Here is a 12,800-nt window from a genome sequence, read left to right as displayed (position 1 = left end):
CTTCAAGGTAGATAAATTTACTAATGACAGAAGTGATTATGAGTTGTATCAGTCAAAAGACCTGACGATCCTGAATGTGTGTATGTACTGAGTAACTGAGGTACAAAATCCATAAAGCCCAAACCGCCAGGATTGAAAATAGGGAAATTCACAATTATGGCTGAATGTCTGATCACCTCTGTCCTTGACTCTGATCTCCAATGAACCACCAGGAAACTGGAAGTGGCGCTGTGGCTTGAAGTGGTAGAACGCTAGCCTTGAGCAAAAGAGCTCAGGGACAGCGCCCAGGCCCTGAGTTCAAGCCCCATGACTGACAGAAACAAACAGATAAAATTCATATTATGAAGGAAGATTTTCCTGGAATTCATTATCCACATATTCTACTTCTCAGCACAGATTTCACGCGTTTCTGATATGTTCCCCCTTTCTTCTATATGGTTTTTCTGCCATTTGGAGCATTTTTGTTTTCAAGCAAAGCAAATCATCTACATCCCTCCCTCTTTGCTTTCCTTCCACCGATCGCTCTGACTTGGTCTAGGTAGGACTTGAGATGTTAAGGATTTTGAAGTGGTCAGCGGATTGTTACCGTGCTGTGTTTAGTTTCTGGCAATCAGTTGGGTATTTCTCCTGAAGAGCTAAGGTGTCCTAGACTTAATTGTTGCTTAAATAACCCGCCGATCATTCTCTTCTAGGATTGCTAACCTCTTCGTGGAGCAAAGACACATTTGAAGAAGATCTATAGAAATCTTGGACAAGCTCTCTCCACCCACCCCGCCCCCCACACAAGCAGCAGGTAGGAATTGTCCCCCCCCTTCCACCCCGGAATGGAAACTCTCTTTGTATTGCTCGCTTAATCACCTGGCGGTATTCTGAAATTGCTTCTAAGTCCTGCATGAGTTAGTGGGATCTACCTTTGGCTGGCATTTCCTTGAGCTGTGGTTCACCTTCAAAGCCCTTGATGGGTATTTTAAATCGGTGTGTGTGTGTGTGTGTGTGTGTGTGTGTGTGTGTGTGTGTGTGTGTGTGTATGTGTGTGTAGTGATAAGAGTTTCATGGCCTCTCCTATCTGAGCCGATTTTGAACCTCGATCCTTAGATCTCAGCCTCCGGAGTAGTTAAGATGACAGATGTGAGCCACTAGCTCCTGACTCCTCATTTTTCTACCTCATGATCAGAGTGGCTTAACTTCAGCGTGGGTTTCTGTCGACACAATACACTCACAGGAGGCCCCAAATACTCCTGGTCCCCCAAACCCCAAACTGGGAACCCAATGGAGCCTCCCTAGTTATTTATCTCATGCATTTGGCTACAGGACAGAAAGCTGACCAATGCAACGTGTCTACCACTCTGTGTCAAGTTTTCCATTGGTTTACTTCTCACAACTCAGTTTAGCAAAATGAAAAGCAAGAAGCTGAAGTGTGTGTTGTTGGTGGGTGATGGGGGAAGGAAATCAAGTCAAAGGGGGAGCCAGACAACTGAACAGAGAAAGGGTATGTGAATATATAATACATTTTATATATATATATATATATATATATATATATATATATATATATGTGGATATTTGTTAGTCCTGGAGCTTGAACTCTGGGCCTGGGCGCTGTCCCTAAGCTCTTTAGCTCAAGGCAAGTGCTCTACCACTTGAGCCACAGCGCCATTTCTGGTGCGTGTGTGTGTGTGTGTGTGTGTGTGTGTGTGTGTGTGTGTGTGTGTGTGTGTGTGTGTGAATTGGAGGTAAGAGTCTCGTGGTCTTTCCTGCCCTGTCTGGCTCTGACTTGCGATCCTCAGATGTCAGCCTCTTGAGTAGTTAGGATGACAGACGTGAGCCACCAGCACCCCGCTATATGATATATATTACATAATATATAATCTATTATACTATAACACTATACGTATTATAATATAACATTATATATTATATACAATTATATTATTAAAATATTTCGTTATAAAAATCATGATATATAAGTTATAGAATTCAAAGTGTATATGTAAAGATGGAGCTATGAAAATTGAGGGGATGGATGGTTTGGGAGAGATGGAGAGCAGAGGGAAGGTCTGACATGGGTAAAGAGGTATTGTCCTCATAAACTGCCACGCTGAATGAAAACTCCTTAGTAAAACGACTGCAAGATAATTTCAATTTTTTTATTAAAAAATACCAAATTTCAGCCAGGTGCCGGTGGCTCACCCCTGTCACCCCAGCTACTCAGGAGGCTGAGATCTGGGGATGGCAGTTCAAAGCCAGCCCAGGGAGGAAAATCCCTGAGACTCTCATCTGCCACTGACCCCCAGAAAACCGGGAATGGCACTGTGCTCAAAGTGATAGAACACTAGCCTTGAGTGAAAAGCTCAGGGACAGTGTCCAGTGTTCACACACACACACACACACACACACACACACAGAGTCTTATTTATCTAGTGCATATGAAAATAATGTGTGCTAAAATAACATCTGAACCCCGCATCTGATGAAAGATGAATCTTTGGCTGTAAAATACCTGTAAGGATTTGCTGGATAATAATAATGATAGCACTCCTAGAAAGAGGATAAAATATGTCCGATTCAGTAGGGGTTATATTTAGGAGAATTATCAGATTGCTGTAAACATTTTCCTTTTAAAAACATTTTTTTTCCTGCATGCTAGGTAGGAGAGAGAAATTACAGCAGTGATTTAGAATTAAAGCTTTAGGCCTGTGCATGTAATTTCAGTCTTATAATATTTGTTACTGTTTTACTCAAGGTACTAAAAATTTGATTATTCCTCTCAGTTAGAGTCTGGAGTGTATACCTATAGAAATGCCCATTATAGGATTTTTCTCTTACCCAAACTCTAATAAACCCAGAGAAATATGTGTCCTGAGAAATATTTAACAAAAATACTCTCCAACGAAATGACCTGGGATGTTGAGGTAATTATGGATAGTGATCGAAACACGATTTCAAGGTAAGAATACTCTGGAATGTAGAAATAACTCTTGCACAGGTGTGTGGGTTATTTTTACTGCTGTTCTTAGTTTGCCAGTCGTGGGGCTTGAACTCAAGGCTGGGTGCTGCCCTTGAAGTTTTCTGTGCACTTGAGCCACCACGGCACCTCTAGTTTTTTTTTGGTGGCTCTTTGGAGAAAAGAGTTTCCTGGACTTTGCTCACAGACTTGGTTTGCCCTGAACCACGATCCTCAGAGCTCAGCCTCCTGAGTGGCTAGGATGACAGGCATGAGCCACCGGTGGCCACGTGATTTAGAAATGGACTCTCACGAACAGAAAAGAAGCTTCTTGTAAGACACTGTGAAGACTGAGAAGCTATCTATTACGTGTCACTAAGTGGATTGAGTTCTTGATTGCCCTAATGGCTTGTGGGTAATAATGGATTCACATTGTGTCTAGGCCTGTGTCAGTGCATTCCAAACATGCATCCAACTGCCAAATCTCCCATGATACCCTTCTCAGAAAACACCCCGTTATTGAGCGGTCTTTGACTGCATTTGCTTCTCCCCACCTCCTCCCCCCATCTTTTTCAGTTCTGCTAAGTATTCCTGAGCATTCCATGTAGGCACTTGGGAAATAAATATGGTAAAGACAAGATTGCGGCCTTTAAGAATCCTTTCAATCTATCAGGGGCAAAAGAAGAATGAATGAGTTCTTTAAATCAGTTGATAAGTACTGTACTGGGCGTGGGCCGAGTGGCTAACGAAGTCCCTGTTCACTTTACTGCTGGGTGTGGGAATGCCGTAACAAGTGGGTAGAGCTAGAAATCTCTTAGCTAGAAAAGAAGATAAAATACATTCCATTCAGGGAGCAGGGCATCTGTGAAGGTAAATAAAACAGCAAGTGTGGAACAACAGAGAAAAAGACTTGTGCGGGAGGTAGAGGTGCTATCGGAGGAGGAGGGATGCCAATGATCTTATTGGCAAAAAAGGTTTTCAAGTAGAGAAGGGATATGTTTAGCATTTGTTTTTTAGAAGGGAGGAAAAAAGCAAATTTGTTTGCAGCAGTATGATTGGCTGAGTTGCTTAGAAGCTACAAACTTCCGAAACTAAGGAATTAGTAAGGAGCCAGTCAGAGCAAGAAGCGGAGACAAACTTAAATACATAAATGACACTGGAAATCCCAGGGGTCACGAAGCAATGTTTTGGGAGGGAGTCTAAAATAAAAATCTGTTCTCGCAATTGGCGAATTGGTGCTCACATCTTGAACTTCATCCTGAGCGCTTTTCCTTGGTTATTTTTCTTTTTAAACATTTTCTTGTCGCCATGATAAAGGTGATCTACGGAGGGTGACAGAAACACCAATCAGGTCCTGAGTCTGATTTTGGACCCTGTCCCCCCTTCCCTCACTCTCTCTCCCAGTGTGTCCCTCCTGTCCCCACCCACCAGTGGTAGAGTTCATTCTCCACCTGGTGTCCAGTGAGGACCACGGCTGCCTTGGTTTCCCCCTCTGTCCCTCCATGTCTGTGCCCCCCCTCACCCTCCCAGAGATGGAGAAACCCACCCACGAGACAAAAAGAAAGGAAAACAAGAGCAGCAAAAAAGAGAAAAGAAACACAAACCTCTTGTTTCCATGAGTGCTTTTCTCCAGCACGCTTTGGTTAGTGTTGAATTGACATTTGGCACGTGTGCACACATTGTGGGCTTTGGATTTGGTTTTCCTTTGCTCACAAATTGGAACTGGGTGATATGTGCGGGTACAGCAGGTACTCAAACAAGAGTGAACCCATAAAGATGAAGAGTCTGGATGGATCGCATGTGAACCTTGATGAGTAAGAGGACCGTTAAAGGGGGAGGCGGTAAAGTTGGGTGCCTGTGGCTCACGCCTGTCATCCTAGCTACTCAGGAGGTTGAGATCTGAGGATCACGGTTCAAAGCCAGCCTAGGCAGGAAAGTCTGTGAGACTCTTATCTCTAATAAACCACCAGAAAACCAGAAGTGGCGCTGTGGCTCAAGTGGTAGAGCACCAGCCTTGAGTGAAATGAAGCTCAGGACAAAAGAGAGTTGGGGGGTGAGTAAGGATATTTATTATCAGAAATAACATTTTACAGAGTACTTTATTTGTTTATTTATTTAGTTAGTTAGTCGGTTGTGGGACTTGAACTCAGGGCCTGAGTGCTGTCCCTCAGCTCTTCAGCTCAAGGCTGGTGCTCTACCACTTGAGCCACAGCTCCACTTACGGTTTTCTGGTGGTTCATTGGAGATGAGAGTCTCACAGACTTTCCTGCCTGACTTGGCTCTGAACCGTGACCCTCAGATCTCAGCCTCCTGAGTAGCTAAGATTAGAGGCATGAGCCATCAGTGCCTGACCATCTGTGTGTGTGCATGTGTGTGTGTGTGTGTGTGTGTGTGTGTGTGTGCGTGCGTGTGTGCGTGCGTGTGCGTGTCTGTGAATGTTTTTGTCATGTCGGGGATGCCAGAAATGGATTTGCTCTCAAGGCAGGTAAATATCGTAAGGCGTTTCCTGGTCAATTTTTGAATGGCTTTCCAGACGAAATCGTGCCATTTAACACTGACCCCAGATAATGGAGAAATAAATCCATTTTCTTGCATTGAAAATAATCCTCTACAGTTCTTTTTCTCAGAGTAAATAGTTGAGCAGAAAACTGGTAACCCCTTTTCATCTTCTGCTGAGGGGAGATAAAGACCATTCGTTATTTTAAGTTCTCCGTAGAAATTTCTGTTCAGAGGGCAGTGTCTGTGGCCTTTCCCTGGGACTGATTTAAGAAATAGAGGTGTTGTAAATCCTTTATGTAAGTAGCCATCTTCTCTATTATCAATGCATACCTGCATTTTATTATATTACCTGCACACGCATAGTGCCCAGAAGACAGACGATAGCCCTGAAACGATTCATTTGATGCAGTTTTAATTCATTTATTCTTATATCTCATTAGGATAGATTAATTGTACAAAAGGATTTCACTGTGACTTTTCCATACATGTATAGGATTCACCCCGTTCGTTAACATGTTTATGATGAAATATATTATAATATTTCTCAGTATTTTAAAGTGGATTGCTATTATATTTTCTCTGGCAAATAAATGTTTATTCTCACTATAAGTTTTGCTTTTACATTTGTTTACTTATTTATTGTTAATCCTGAGGCTTGAACTCAGGGCCTGGGTGCTGTCTGTAGATAGACTAGTGCTCTATCACTGAGCCACAGCTCAACTTCTGGCTTTTTCTGACTAGTTGTTTTTGGAGATAAGAGTCTCCCAGACTTTTCTTTCAAGCCAGTCTGGCTTGAAACTGAGATCCTCAGATCTTAGCCTCCTAAGTAGCTAGGATGACAGGTGTGAGCCACCAGCACCCGGCTGTACATTTTTATTTTTAAAATTGTATTCTCTTCCTAGCAGGTCTCAAGATCTGGTCCCCATACAACCTGTTAAAAATATTCATTAAATATTTAGATACCATCAAGCGCAGGGCCACTTTTAGCTGGTGAAACGCTTGGTATACATTTATCATTCATTATGTTACGGGTTGAGCAGTTTCATAATAACAAAGTGACCATGATTCAGTGGTGACTGGTATTTATGGAGATGCGAAAGAAGGCGTGTGAATTGTGAGTAAGAATCATGCTCTCCTCTCAGGATCTTGCAGTGATAACAGTATTCATGGTGTAAAGCATCTTCCTTATGGGTGGAAAAGTATGTATTTTATTGGGGATTTAAACATATAAATAATACTTCTTGTACTCGTCTTTTTCTGGTTCAACTTATCAAAGAGACGAAGTGAGAAAGGAGGGAAGAAAAAATGCCTGCAAGGAAGGCAGGGAGAATGGGAGAGAGGTAGGAAGAGGAGGGAAGGAAGGAAGGAAGGAAGGAAGGAAGGAAGGAAGGAAGGAAGGAAGGAAGGAAGGAAGGAAGGGAGGAAAGATGAAAAACAAGAAATCCTTACAAGCTTGAGGACTTTTCTATCATATTAGATTTATGATAGGTTGGAAGGAAACGTTCTGAAGTGATACTTCACTTCTGAAAAGTGACCAGGACATAATTAGTCAATGACACCTTTAGGAGAGTGGTATGGGGCTGGGTATGGCAGCTCATGCCTATAATCCCAGCCCTTGTGAAGCTGAGAGAGGATCATGAATGCAGGGCCTGTCTAAGCTGCATTGTAAGACCTGTCTCAAGACAAACAGACAAACCTCAGCAACAACACAAAGACTTTCCATATTCATCCACCTTTCAGATAGCGTCAATCAAAATGTATGTAGCAATATTCTTCCATGGGTTTGTTACGGGGAAGCCAACTTTACATTTTATGTTTGGATATATATATATAGTCAGTCATGGGGCTTGAACTCTGGCCTGGGCGCTGTCCCTCAGCTCTTCCACTTGAGCCACAGCGCCACTTCTGGTTTTCTGGTGGTTCCTTGGAGATCAGAGTCTCACAGACTTTCCTGCCCAGGCTGGCTTTGAACCGTGGTCCTCAGATCTCAGCCTCCTGAGTAGCTGGGATGACAGGCGGGAGCCACCGGCACCTGGCTTCATCTTACATTTTAGACGACTTCTAGTTACAGAGCAGTCTTTAAAATGTTTCAAGGATCTAAGCCCAACACCTTCCTTCAGTTGAGACATTTTACATTTTAACATGTTAGCAGCTGTCATTCACACACACACACACACACACACACACACACACACACACACACACACACACACACACACACACACAGCCTAAATCCAGGCATTGTGGCTCACACCTGTCATCCTAGCTGCTTAGAAGGCTGAGATCTGAGGATCGTGTTTCTAAGCCAGCCCAGGCAGACCAATCCAGGAGACTTTTTATCCTTAATTATCCAGCAAAAAGCTAGAAGTGGAGATGTGGCTCATGTGGTAGAGCATCAGCCTTAAGAAGAAAAGCCATATAAGAGGTCCTGAGTTCAAATCCCAGTACTGACACAAAATCAATACAAAACACTGTATCCTAACCAGATCTTTACCTACACATCTTTGCATAGTTTCTAGAATCTTGCATTCAATTTAGCCATGCTGCTCATCCTCTAAGCATTCACTGGGTCATAAAAGTAGGCAGGAGATCTTAAACATGTATCCAGGGTAACCTCATTGTTTTTTTGTTTCCTTGTTTGTTTTTATTTTGTCGGTCCTGGGGGCTTGAACTCAGGACCTGGGCGCTGTCCCTGAACTTCTTTTTGCTCAAGGCGAGCGCTCTACCTCTTGAGCCACAGCGCCACTTCCAGCTTTGGCTGAGAAGTTTATGGAAGATCAGAGTCTCAGGGACTTTCCTGTCCAGGCTGGCTTTGAACTGTGATCCTCCGATCTCAGCCTCCTGAGCAGCTGGGGATGACAGGCGTGAGCCAGGGGAACTTGGAACTTGATCAGGTGCCTGGATGGACAGCAGCCCAAGGTGGAGTATCTGAAGAAAATCAGCACCCGCATGCAGACAAGGCTCCGGCATGCACAAGGTTAACCACGCAGGCCCAGCCTGAACAATGGCTAGTGGGCTGCTTTCAATAAAATCAGCTGAATATTTCATTCAGGGCCCCCTCGGCTGCCTGCTGCAGTCGCGTCCTTTGCTAAAATAAGAGCTTAATCTAAAGTGACAACAACATCAGCTCCTGTGTGCTCCAGTCACACGGAACATGACTTCTTTAACATAAACACTATTTACATGGCCTCTCTCCTCTGCCGGGGAGGCCAGAGCGTGCCCAGCCCAGACACAAGACGCGGTGATGGATGAGGGACAGACAGCCGAGAATTAACCTCCGCAAATGAAAGCCCGACCCTCCCAGCCCATGTCCCTGATCCATTGGAAAACGAGAGAGCGCGGGGCCTTGTCACCCCTATGATTGGAAAGACCAAAGACCACGTTGTGCGTGTGCATGTGTGTGTGTGTGTGTGTGTGTGTGGTGTGTGTGTGTGTGTGGAAATCCGTTTCCACACTTTCACAAATGCATTAAGTCTAATCCATTTTCCACCTTTGCTTTGGGGGGAGGAGAGGAAGGAGGTGGGAAGATGGTTCTATTGCTACATACAACGAGGTAGATCTTCCTAACTATTACAGCCTTCCTCGCGTGGCCATGTCTTAGAGCAGCGTGTACTTCTTCAGAGGGAAATAAAAAGGGGGGTGCATTCTGTTCTGGAAGGTTCACAGGCCAGCCCAGGGGTGCCGGGGGAGGGGAAGAGAAGAGACAACCTTTGAACTGAATGCTTTGATACGGCTGCTAGCAGTAGTCTGGAGTTGAAGGGGGTTTCTCAGTCGTAGTGTTCTGGCAGATTAGAAGCAGGGGCATGACAGAGCATTCACTTGTCAAGGGCTGCAGAGTGGAACCAAGTGTCTTCTTTCTTAGACTCTGCAACAACTATGGAGACTTAGGGCAATCTGAGTAGCTGCTGTGCCTTGGTGGTTTCTCTACAGGAGGAGAAAATGATCACACTGCTCATCTTCATGATGCTAGTACCCTCTGAAGAAATGAAGGAGTCCAAAGAATGTGGTTGGGCTGGGCAGGTGGCTCAGTGGTAGAGTGCTTGCCTAGCATGCATGAAGCCCTGGGTTCGATTCCATAAGCAGAAAAAGCCAGAAGTGGTGCTGTGGCTCAAGTGGTAGAGCGCTAGCCTTGAGCAAAAGAAGAAACTCAGGGACAGCGCCCAGGCCCTGGGTTCAAGCCCCAGGACAAGATAAAAAGAGTAATGTCTAACTTATTCCTATCAGAATTATATGGTGTGTTAATAAAATCGTAAATTGAATGGTTTCCTCCTTTTACCTCTTGTATGAAGAAAGTCAGGCAGAGAGAACTTGAACACTTGAAATGACTCTGTGAAATATACAGCAATAAAAGCTATGTGTGTGTGTGTGTGTGTGTGTGAATTTTTGTTTGTTTGTGTCACTACTGGATGTCCTTTAGTCTTTTTGCATAAAGTTAGCACTCTGCCACTTGAGCCACACTTCCATGTCATATATATATATATGTATATATATATATATAGATATGTACATATATATATAAAAGATATATAACATATATATGTATTATTTTTTGGTGGTTCACTGGAGATAAGACTCTCACAGACTTCCTGCCCTGTCTGACTTTGAACTGCGATCCTCCTATTTTCTCCTTCTGAGCAGCTAGGCTGACAGGCATGAGCCACCAGCACCCGACACTATTTTCATGTTAGGTAACACATTCTACTGTGGCTTTAACTTGAGGGAAATGTGACCAAGCAGGCACAGAATGATAGATCTTCTTTCTCCCTAGTTACTGAGCATTGATGAACTCCTGGGGGGGGGGGAAGAGGTCTGTGTTTCCAGAGAATGAAATACATTCTCTCTCCCCCGCTGATGGAGATGCACACATCTGTGTCAGCAATTGATTGATGGAATAAATGTGCTAAGAGATAGTGCCAAGGCTTGGAACCGAAGCCCTGGGCAGAACCATACCTGTCCCAGGAGATCTGTTTGGATGCAGCAGGTGCTGAGATCTCTTCTCAGCAGCCAGCAGAGCTTCTTTGAGATTGATCCTAATGTCACGGGGAAGAGAAACACAGAGTCAGGAGGCCACGCACAGAGCAGGCCTAGCTGGGAGCCCTCAGCCTTGAGGATTAAAATCAGTTCAATTTGTGGAAGGCTTGAAGCCTTCTAGAAGTACAGGTTTATTTTCTCCACCAATGACAGCATTAAAAGGCAGGAATGTGATTAAAGCAGACAGCAAGTTTGTGTATCAGGGAAAGGAGTAACATAGACTGTGTGGAGAGAGGTCTCTCAGGAGGCTGAGATCGGAGGATCACGGTTCGAAGCCAGCCTGGGCAGGAAAAGTCTGTGAGACTCTGATCTTCAATAAACTTCTCAGCAAAAGCTGGAAGTGGTGCGGTGGCTCAAGGGATAGAGTGCTAGTCTTGAGCATAAAGAAGTTTAGGGACAATGCCCAGGGCCTGAGTTCAAGCCCCAGGACTGACAAAATAAAAACAAACAAGTGGGGCTGGGCAGGTGGCTCAGTGGTAGAGCGCTTGCATTGCATGCATGAGGCCCGGGTTTGATTCCTCAGCACCACATTAGCAGAAAAAGCCAGAAGTGGCGCTGTGGCTCAAGTGGTAGAGCGTTCGCCTTGAGCTGAAGAGCAGAAGGACAGCGCCCAGGCCCTGAGTTCAAGTCCCATAACTGACAAAAGAAAAAAAAAGAGTCCAACCAGAAAAACAAACAAACAAGTAACAAAAAAAAAATGAGATTACCCTGGGTACATGCTTAAGATCTCCTTCCTACTTTTATGACCCCGTGAATGCTTAAAGGATGAGCAGCATGGCTAAATTGAATACAAGATTCTAGAAACTATGCAAAGATGTGTAGGTAAAGATCTGGTTAGGATACAGTGTTTTGTATTGATTTTGTGTCAGTACTGGGATTTGAACTCAGGACCTCTTATATGGTTTTTCTTCTTAAGGCTGATGCTCTACCACATGAGCCACATCTCCACTTTCAGCTTTTTGCTGGATAATTAAGGATAAAAAGTCTCCTGGATTGGTCTGCCTGGGCTGGCTTAGAAACATGATCCTCAGATCTCAGCCTTCTAAGCAGCTAGGATGACAGGTGTGAGCCACAATGCCTGGATTTAGGCTCTGTGCATGCATGTGTGTGTGTGTGTGTGTGTGTGTGTGTGTGTGTGTGTGTGTGTGTGTGTGTGTGTGTGTGTGAATGACAGCTGCTAACATGTTAAAATGTAAAATGTCTCAACTGAAGGAAGGTGTTGGGCTTAGATCCTTGAAACATTTTAAAGACTGCTCTGTAACTAGAAGTCGTCTAAAATGTAAGATGAAGCCAGGTGCCAGTGGCTCCCGCCTGTCATCCCAGCTACTCAGGAAGCTGAGATCCGAGGATCACAGTTCAGAGACGATTTATGTTTCCTGAATTACATTCAACAGTAAATTCCTGGCGTGCATAATCTTCTCCAATGCCCGGTGAGGGGGAAAAAATCCAAAATGAGTTAGACATACCCCAAAAGGAGCAACCTATTGGTGTACATGCTAGCTTTGGTGGAGACGGAGATTTAAAGGTCTGAGGAGAGAATTAGCAAGTCCACAAGCCACGCTGGGAGGCCCAGCCCCATAGGAGAATGGGGTCTCTCATTTTTAAGCACCGTCAATCAACAGACTACAGAAAGCTCCTGGTTAAATACTGCACGCCGGGGATTTACTGTGGCATGTAACTGAGGGAAAATAAATCTTCTGAGGACGTTTAGGTACTGGGGATGAAGACAGAAATTAGCAGATGATATTCAATGCCCATCAGTGAAAATGGAGCCAAGGTAAACTGAGGGAATGAGCGAGGCCCGGAGAGAGGGAGGGGGGCGTGGAGAGGGGACAGGTGACCCTGAACAAGAGGCAGCCATGATGCTCCGTGGATACGTGTGAAAATGGGGGGGCGGGCCGGGCAAGATGGGGAAGAATCTTGCAAGGGGGGACACGGGTCAAGATGCATGGCCTTCGTAACCGCCATGTTGCACTGAAACTCTTTGGACAACTACTTAAAGAACACGCCACACGTTTTGTTAAGCAAGAAAGGAAACATGCAAATAAGCGTGCAGCGTGCCAGGATTGTAGTAAATCGAGGCAGGGGGAGGAAGGAGTTGGGTGGGGGTACCATGTTTAGACCATGAGCTCAGGAGAGGGCTTGAGGTAAGACCCATGCAGATACCGGGGGAGAAAAGAGGGAGGGAAAGGGCAAAGGGAAAGTTCTAGAAAGATACTGAACTTGATGACTTCCAGGAATAACAAACATACATAAAAAGACAATGTCTCTCCCCTAACATGTGCTGGTCATGGGGGCTTCTGGGTAGATGAGATCCAAGGGGAAG

General features: G+C 44.6%; 1 protein-coding gene across 4 annotated transcripts in view; it reads left to right on the top strand.

Annotated features, from left to right (window-relative positions):
- Sox5 (SRY-box transcription factor 5) overlaps positions 1 to 12,800 on the top strand; it is an 857,426-nt gene that overhangs the window by 109,696 nt on the left and 734,930 nt on the right. For all 4 annotated transcript variants that reach the window (XM_070011779.1, XM_070011777.1, XM_070011776.1 and 1 more), the window contains one exon: positions 693 to 793. The gene's annotated coding sequence lies outside the window, so the exon portion shown is untranslated. The remainder of the gene's footprint in view (positions 1 to 692; positions 794 to 12,800) is intronic.

Source organism: Dipodomys merriami, unplaced genomic scaffold (genome assembly GCF_024711535.1).
Source record: "Dipodomys merriami isolate MVZ:Mamm:240054 unplaced genomic scaffold, mDipMer1.0.p SCAF_84, whole genome shotgun sequence".
NCBI classification, from domain to species: Eukaryota; Metazoa; Chordata; class Mammalia; order Rodentia; family Heteromyidae; genus Dipodomys; species Dipodomys merriami.
This window is presented reverse-complemented; position numbering and strand designations above follow the sequence as displayed.